This window comes from Palaemon carinicauda, chromosome 7, assembly GCF_036898095.1.
Source record: "Palaemon carinicauda isolate YSFRI2023 chromosome 7, ASM3689809v2, whole genome shotgun sequence".
Classification (NCBI taxonomy): Eukaryota; Metazoa; Arthropoda; class Malacostraca; order Decapoda; family Palaemonidae; genus Palaemon; species Palaemon carinicauda.
The window spans coordinates 162170601-162180302 of record NC_090731.1 but is presented as its reverse complement, the minus strand read 5'-3'; positions in this window follow the sequence as shown (position 1 = coordinate 162180302).

Here is a 9702-nt window from a genome sequence, read left to right as displayed (position 1 = left end):
TTATACTAACAACACTTATGCTGCAATGATTCACTTTCACCTTTGAACAGAATTTCAGCATCTCATCAACATCATGAAGTAATGTTTGAGGCAGAGTGAATTTTTTAAACATGAAAGTGTGTCTGAGATAAGGGTTTTGCATGCACGGTTTTCTTTTGTCTGCTTTAACTTTCCAGTCAAAATCCGTAGTAAATGTATCACTGTGCCTTTAACATTCCAGTCATCCTCCCATTAACATTCCATTAAAAATACCTTTAGTAATGTAACAGCCATGGTCTGTTTAACATTCCTGTCAGAATCTCAATATATCATCCCCCCTTTAACATTCTAGTCAAAATATTAAGGCCCTCATTAATTCTACAATACTACCAATAATCTCTCTCTCTCTCTCTCTCTCTCTCTCTCTCTCTCTCTCTCTCTCTCTCTCTCTCTCTCTGCGGGAACTAGAACTTACATTAGTGAGGATGATTATAGTAGCATAAATTGCATTATTGAAAGATATACAAAAATAGTTCGAAAGAAGAGAGAGATTTTGATATTTGTATACATAAAAGCACAATAACCTTAGATACACTCTTCCATATTTTGTCCACCTATACAGTAGAAGGTGGGACGAAAAATATAGTAGTGAAAATGCTAATGCAGTTAGTATCAAGGTATAATCCTTCTATAAAAGTGAATATTATTTTCATTAATTTCGTAGAGGCTTAGTTGCGATATATTTAGAAATATTAGATTACTGTATTTTCAATGTCAACAGAAACCTTTCTCTTCTTTCGAAGTCTTTCTATACATCTTTCAACCTCATTAATGCTAGTTCTAGTTCCAGTTTATTATAAGAGTAATTCTGTGCAGATTTTAATGAAATGATATGGTCAACATTATTGAAAGTGGGGTATAAATAAGTGAAAAGGTGTTAAATTTGTCTGAACATTATTGGGAATTTTTTAGCGGTGTAAGTGGACGCATAAAGATCCTACAAGACCTGTATTAATATTGAGCCAGGCATCCTATTTAGAATAGAAGAGGAAGATTGGCTCCATGAAGGGGCCAGATCTCCCTACTAAAATGGAAGAAGAAGAAGAAGAAAAACAATGTATACTGTGTGACAGTCTGTCTTTCGTCCATCACTTATTACGCCTCCTAGACTGTAAGTAGTTATTATTTATTGATGTTCAAAGGATTTTACAATTAAAGGTAATCTGCCTTGGTGGGAAAATAGACTGATAGAAGTGTAGGTATTTTATAGCGTAGGCCTATATTTCTTTCGAGATTTAGTAAGTTCATGCTAAATTAGGCCTATTCCGATTAAGTATAGCAGTACAGGTACACGCATTGCGTATCTTGGAATTTTTAAAGCAATTGATAAAATATGCAGTAAATCAGAGACGAACCAAATGACAAAAATGAAATTTACAAAATAAAATCTCCTGTTAACGTTGTAGTTAACCTAACCTCACTTTACCTACCCTTATCTTATCTACTCTTATCTTACCTATTCTTACCTTGTCTACCCATACCTTGTTTACCATCACTTTACCTAACCTAACCTTACCTAACCTAACCTCACATTCTCCTACTTTACCAACCCTTACCTTATCTTACCTAACCTCACTTTCTATTTTACCAACCCTTACCCTACCTACTCCTATTTTACCTACCCTTACCTTACTTGCTTGAACCTTACCTACCCTTACCTTACTTACCCGTACCTTGCATACTCATACCATACCTTCTAATACCTTGAAGAAATGGCGTATCCATAGTTTAATATCGATGTTTGGGAAGGCTATGGTGTCATTGCTCAGCAATATTTGCAATTGCATATGGAAGCTTTTTTTTAAATATTTAACTTAGCTGGTGAATATATAGCTGCAACTGTTGCTCGACAGACAAAAAACTGTACAAAAAAAACTCGCCAGCGATCGCTATACAGGTTGCGGGTGTGCCCATCAGCGCCAGCTGTCGGCCAGATACCAAGCTCCATGTGAACAAAGACTCAATTTTCTCTCTGTCGACGTGTCGACAAGACGTACTTTACTCGCTGTTGAAACCTGGAGTTTTTCCCATCATCTTTGGTGAAGTACTATATTCTGGTTTGAGCTTTCGCAGTGCAGGTGTTTTTTCTTCATCTTAAATCTTGAACTCGTTTTGGATAGATTTAATTTTTGGTGACAAAGAGAGCATGGACTTTCTTTGACTCTTAAATGGCCGACCCTTCCCTTAGACGGAAGTGTGTTTAGGCTTTTAGTAATTATCTTATCACGTTATAAATTAATTATAGATTTTCCTCTATATATTTTATATCTCTCCGCCTTTATTAGGCCTCTTCGATTAACTTTCCATTTATAATAAACATAAAAAATAAATTTTAATGTTTTGTTTATATGCGACCTTTCCTAAGAGTAGGCGGTCCTATCTTGGAAACCGAAGTTAAACAACGTTGAGCCCTTTGCAATCGTAAATAGCTTTTAAAGAGCTAATGATTTAAAACCTTTTAAATGAATATTTTTCAATATTAAACTTACCCGATAATCATGTAGCTGTCAACTCCGTTGCCCGACAGAATTCTACGGGAGGGATACGCCAGCTATCACTATACTAGAAGGGGGTGTACTCACAAGCGCCACCTGTGGCCAGGTACTACAGTACTTGTTGTTGACGCCACCTCACTTTTTCCTCTGTCGTGCTTCCGGCAAGACGTTCTTGGATACGCTTATGATTTTGGAGTATTGTTCACGGTTTGGTGAAGTATTTCTCTAAAATTTGCAGCTATTTGCTATACTGGAAACTTCTATATTAGCTTAGTTAGCTTTTGGAATTCATTTGTTTAATTATGGTGACGAAGAGAGTATGAACTCTCTTTCACCTTTTAATGGCCGACCCTTCCCTTAGACGGAAGTGTTGGTGTCTAAGAGAGTATAGACTCTCTTTCTTAATTTTGCTTAACAAAAGTTATATTTGTTTATATTCGACCTTTCCTAATAGTAGGCGGTCTTTTCTTGGTACCGAAGTTAATTAACATTGAGCCCGTCATTTCGGTTTTACCTGTTAACATATTTTGCTATTTTAATGTTTTTGAAAGAATTTCTTTGATAGTCTCGTACTGTTTTCAAAGTTGAACTAACGTTTTGTTTTGTCTCTGCAGTTGTTGACGTTCAGAACGTTCAACTTGCGCTCTATCGTCACGATAGAGAGAGAATTTTCACGGTGTCACGTTGCAGTAAGAGTAACCGTGTCTAGCGTTTTGTTCATTCTTTCTTAACTTAATGGTTTTAATTCTAATAAATTGGGAAATATTTCAGTTTTTTCCTTTAACAATAATATGTTTTAACGATATATATGATTGGGCTCTTCTCTCAGGTTCTAAGTCAAGAGAGAGAGAGAGAGAGAGAGAGATAGAGACGGAGGGAGAAAGAGGAGGATAAACGTTTCGTTCAAGCGAGTAACGTTGTTATCGTTTTTGCTCTTCTCCCTAGTCTCTTTAGGGGAAGAAGGTAAACGTTTCTAGAGTTTTTTTCTTGTTCTCAAGCTTTATGCGGTGAGAGATTTTAAACGTAGTTTATTTGATCTAGTGTTTAGTCTCTTTCCAGCCACTGAATTATTTATCTTTCATTAGATTTTTCTGTTACATTGTAATTCTGTTTTCGCAATTACTAACTTTTGAGAAAGGATAGAATTGCGTGTTTCAGGTACAAACCACTTAAAGTTTCGAGTTCAGTGAAATAAGTGCAAACAGAAAATCAAAAGTGATAAGTGATTAGCGCAAAGTGTGTCAGTGTTGTGCGTGAGGGTACTTCTGTGCGTGCCAGTCGTCCTCCCAGTCCGGGACCTCTTGCAAGCTCCCAAGCCCAGGGGAGAAGCAATGCCGAAGGGCAAAAGGGTTCGGCAGGCCTTGATCGGCGCACAGAAGTATCCTCGGTGGTTGCGGGCGTGTCTTACAGAGACCGTCACTCCCACCCGCAGACGATTGAGCCCTTATTTTGCTCGTCTGCAGAAGAAATTTCGGGGAGAAAACGCTGGTCTCAGGTCTCAAGACCTCTTAAACGTAAAGTCCAGACCTATGCCAGACGTACGAAGTTAGAGTTCAACAACCCGGATGCAGTCATTGGGTTAGCTCTGACTCTCCTCAGTCATCAGGTGACTGCACACCTCCTAAGAGAGGTAAGGCGATGCCTCAACAGACCTCATCTTCTATTAAGGCTTTGCCTCAACAGACCTTATCGTCTGTTGATCCCAAGACGACTTTGCTGCAGTCCATGCAGTCGCAGCTTGCGGTCTTAATGCGTGAGTTTCAGGCTGAGAAGGTTACACCTCCTCCTGCGAACGCTCCGCCTCTCCGCAGTCCAGTCTGCCAGGCGTACGAAGTTGAGGTTCCTCAGGCTACCTTACCGCGTTCTGAGTTGCCAGTTACCAGCGGTGTGCAGCAACCTCCGCCTCCTCCTGCGAGAGCTCCGCCTCACCGCAGTCCAGTCTGCCAGGCGTACGAAGTTGAGGTTCCTCAGGCTACCTTACCGCGTTCTGAGTTGCCAGTTACCAGCGTTGTGCAGCTACCTTAACCTTCCTTAAGGCAACCTCAGCAATGGGAGCAGGAGTCTTATGCCTTACTTCCTCCGCTTCCGCTTGCGGTTCCACCAGCGAGGCAACAATCTCTTGAGGTACGACAACCTCTTCCATCAATGAGGCAGCCACCTCAGCACTCGCTGCAGCGACCTCAACCCTCCTCAAGGCAAGAGTCTCAACTCCTTAGGCTAGCACCTCAGGAACCTCAACTCGCGAGACAAGAACTGCGTTCTGCGCAGCCGCTACCTCAACTCTCGCAGCTCACACCTCAGGAACCTTAACTCGTTCCTCAGGAACCTGCTTCTGCGCATCCGCAACCCTTACAGCAAGCGCAACTCTTGAGGCAGCAACCTCATGCTATGAGTCAGCCACCTCAACGCATGCATTTGCCACTTTTTCCTCAACTTGAGCTTCTTCCCATTCAACTTGGGAATAACAAATGACAATAATAACACCTCATTACTTTCATACTTGCATTTGTAATCATATACATGTATGCCTACACAAACTTTATGATAATGGAGGTTATTTGTATTACTTATATAAAAATATATATGTATTCCTTGCAATATATTTTTAACAAATCGCAAGATATGGCAAAATACCCCATGCAAGCATGCATGTAGTAATGCAGTGTTGCCAACAGGGCGAGTTTCCCTTTCCTGAGGTGAAGTAGATTATAGTACATTTAGTGTAGCTTAATTCTACGATTATCATGCCGGCTATCAAATTCATCAACAAAACAGTCTAAATCAATTCCCTCGGCACGTGCACTTTCAATGGACGGTAATGCGATATTACTCACTCTAGCACTGGTCATGGAATTTCTGAGAAATGTTACACGCCATGCAACACGCTCTGCTTACCTTACAGCATGCTCTACATACAGCATGCTCTGCATACAGCATGCTCTGCATACAGCATGCTCTGCATACAACATGCTCTGCATACCTTACCGCATGCTTCTCAGTCACACATCTTTGGTTGTTGCCAACTCACTAGACTGTCAAGCAGTTTCATAACGTTGCCTTCTAGTCTGCTGCTTTTGCACCAGTGAAACCCTCACTGAGAGAACTTAGCTTTTCTCGGATATGGTCCCTGTAGATGAGAAAGTGCTTTTCTCCCTCCTTCTGATATTCCCTTGAGGACTCTGTCATTTGGAGAGGAGCCTTTAGCTGCGTAGCCTCCTATGGACTTTTATTTAAGCATAACATGCTTCCAGGGAAGGTAATGGTTCCACTTCAGTCGCTAATCCCGTCTGTTACCACACCTGCTCCCATAGACCTTGAGCTGTGTTGCAAGACATGCAGTCCAAGCTTAGTCCTTGTTAGAGGATTTTTTGTTTACGGAGTCAGTGTGTCACTGGGAAGACGTTCAACAACCAGCAGAAGTGACTTGTTGTGACGCAGTGCGGCAACCTCAGCAACCCGATAAGGAGTTGTCTGTACGACCCAGACAGTCTAGACAGCTTCGGGTTGTCACTGTACTTCCTCGCTTCCCCATGGTTGACAGTTCACAGACTGTGCAGCAGTACCATGATCTTGTGTCCGGCTCCGTCAGACGACTGGCTTTTAAGAGCTCCCACAAGTCGTCGCTGTCTGGAGATTCTCAAATGGACTATGGATCTGACCAAGGAACTGGGCCTCCTGGTCAATTTTGAGGAGTCTCAGCTCGTCCCATCCCAGACCATTGTCTCCCTGGGTATGGATCTTCAGAGTCGAGCTTTTCGGGCTTTTCCGTCGGCCCCAAGGATCTTCCAAGCCCTAGAATGCATCCAGAGCATGCTGAGAAGGAACCGATGCTCAGTCAGGTAGTGGATGAGTCTAACAGGGACACTTTCATCGCTGGCCCTGTTCATCGTGTTAGGGAGACTCCACCTCCCCCCCCCTTCAGTATCATCTAGCTGCTCACTGGATAAAGGACATGACGCTAGAGACGGTCTCAGTTCCTGTTTCCGTAGAGAGGAGGTCTTCTCTCGCGTGGTGTAAGAACAGCTTTCTTCTCAAGGAAGTCTACCTTTGGCTGTTCAGAAACCCGACCGCCGTCTCCTCTCGGACGCATCAGACACGGGCTGGGGTGCGACTTTGGACGGACAAGAATGCTCGGGAACATGGAATCAGGAGCAAAGGACACTTCACATCAATTGCAAGGAGTTGTTGGCGGTTATTCTGGCCTTGATAAACTTCAAGTCCCTCCAGCTTAACAAAGTGGTGGAGGTGGACTCTGACAACACCACAGCCCTGGCTTACATCTTCAAGCAGGGAGGGACTCTTTCGTGGAAGTTGTTCTAGATCGCAAGGGACCTCCTCATCTGGTCTAAAGATCGAAAGCTCACGCTGGTAACGAGGTTCATTCAGGGCGGTATGAATGTCATGGCAGATCACCTCAGCCGGAAGGGTCAGGTCATCCCCACGGAGTGGACCCTTCTCAAGAATGTTTGCAGCAGACTTTGGGCCCTGTGGGGTCAGCCAACCATAGATCTGTTCGCTACCTCGATAACCTAGAGACTCCTGTTGTATTGTTCTCCGATTCCAGACCCAGCAGCAGTTCACGTGGATGCTTTTCTGCTGGATTGGTCCCATCTCGACCTGTATGCATTCCCGCCGTTCAAGATTGTCAACAGGGTACTTCAGAAGTTCTCCTCTCGCAAAGGGACACGGCTGACGTTGGTTGGCTCCGCTCTGGCCCGCGAGAGAATGGTTCTTAGAGGTACTGCAATGGCTGGTCGACATTCCCAGGACTCTTCCTCTAGGAGTGAACCTTCTACGTCTACCTCACGTAAAGAAGGTACACCCAATCCTCCACGCTCTTCGTCTGACTGCCTTCAGACTTTCGAAAGACTCTCAAGAGCTAGGGGCTTTTCGAAGGAGGCAGCCAGAGCGATTGCCAAAGCAAGGAGAACATCCACTCTCAGAATCTATCAGTCTCAAGGGGAAGTCTTCCGTAGCTGGTACAAGACCAATGCAGTTTCCTCAACCAGTACCACTGTAACCCAGATTGCTGACTTCCTGTTATATCTAAGGAAAGTAAGATCCCTTTCAGCTCCTACGATCAAGGGTTACAGAAGTATGTTGGCAGCGGTTTTCCGCCACAGAGGCTTGGATCTTTCCACCAACAAAGATCTACAGGACCTCCCTAGGTCTTTTGAGACCTCCAAGGAACGTCGGTTGTCCACTCCAGGCTGGAATCTAGACGTGGTCCTAAGGTTCCTTATGTCATCAAGATTTGAACCTCTCCAATCAGCCTCTTTTTAGGACCTCACATTAAAAACACTTTTCCTCGTGTGCTTGACAACAGCTAAAAGAGTAAGTGAGATCCACGCCTTCAGCAGGATCATTGTTTTCACATCTGAAACGGCTACATGTTCCTTGCAGCTCGGTTTTTGCTAAACGAGTTTCCTTCACGTCCTTGGCCTAAGTCGTTCGAGATCCCAAGCCTGTCCAACTTGGTGGGGAATGAACTGGAGAGAGTACTTTGCCCAGTTAGAGCTCTTAGGTACTATCTAAAAAGGTCTTAACCTTTACAAGGACAATCAGAAGCCTTATAGTGTGCTATCAAGAAACCTTCTTTTCCAAGTTCTAAGAACTCAGTTTCTTACTATTCAGGCTTCTGATTAGAGAAACACATTCTCATCTGAAGGAAGAAGACCTTGCTTTGCTGAAGGTAAGGACACATGAAGTGGGAGCTGTGGCTACTTCAGTGGCCTTCAAACAGAGCCATTCTCTGCAGAGTGTTATGGATGCAACCTATTGGAGAAGCAAGTCAGTGTTCGCATCATTCTATCTCAAAGATGTCCAGTCTCTTTACGAGTACTGCTACACCCTGGGACCATTCGTAGCAACGAATGCAGTAGTAGGCGAGGGCTCAGCCACTACATTCCCATAATCCCATAACCTTTTAACCTTTCTCTTGAATACTTTTTATGGGTTGTACGGTCGGCTAAGAAGCCTTCCACATCCTTGTTGATTTGGCGGGTGGTCAATTCTTTCTTGAGAAGCGCCGAGGTTAAAGGTTGTGATGAGGTCCTTTAGTATGGGTTGCAGCCCTGTATACTTTAGCACCTTTGAGTTGATTCAGCCTTCCAAGAGGAACGCTGCGCTCAGTAAGGAAGACGATCTTATTAAAGGCAGAGTAACGGTTCAAGTCGACTTCCTTACCAGGTACTTATTATTTCATTGTTATTGTGGATAACTGATTATATGAAATACGGGATACTTAGCTATCCTTTAGTCTTGTACACTGGTTTTTCACCCACCCCCCTGGGTGTGAATCAGCTACATGATTATCGGGTAAGTTTAATATTGAAAAATGTTATTTTCATTAGTAAAATAAATTTTTGAATATACTTACCCGATAATCATGATTTAATTGACCCACCCTTCCTCCCCATAGAGAACCAGTGGACCGAGGAAAAAGTGAGGTAGCGTCAACAACAAGTACTGTAGTACCTGGCCACAGGTGGCGCTTGTGAGTACACCCCCTTCTAGTATAGTGATAGCTGGCGTATCCCTCCCGTAGAATTCTGTCGGGCAACGGAGTTGACAGCTACATGATTATCGGGTAAGTATATTCAAAAATTTATTTTACTAATGAAAATAACATTTTTAATAAATATTTTATGAAAGAATTTCTTTGAATAGTCTTCGTACTATTTTCAAAGATGAACTAACGTTTAGTTTATTTATACTACGCAGTTTGCGCTCTATCGTTACGATAGAGAGAGAGAGTATCACGGTTTCACTTTGCAGAAAGAGTAAATCGATTCTGACGTTTTGTTCATTCTTCTTTCAAAGCTTAAATGTTTTAAATTCTATTTTAAAGGAACTTTTTAATTGAAAAACCTTTCAGTTTTTTCCTTTGGTCAAATAACATGTTTTTTTGACGAAATGTAATTGGGCTCTTCTCTTAGGTGCGAAATCAAGAGAGAAAGAGAGAGAGATAGAGACGGAGGGAGAGAGAGGAGAGAAAACGTTCCGTTCAAGCGGGTAACGTTGTTCTCGAGTTGCTCTCGTCCCTAGTCTCGGTACGGGGAGAAAGGATAAAACGTTTTTAGTTTTTATTCTCGTCCCCAGGCTATGTGCGGTTAGAGATTGAAAACGTAGTTTTGAAGGAACTAGTGTTTAGTCTCTTCCCCAGCCA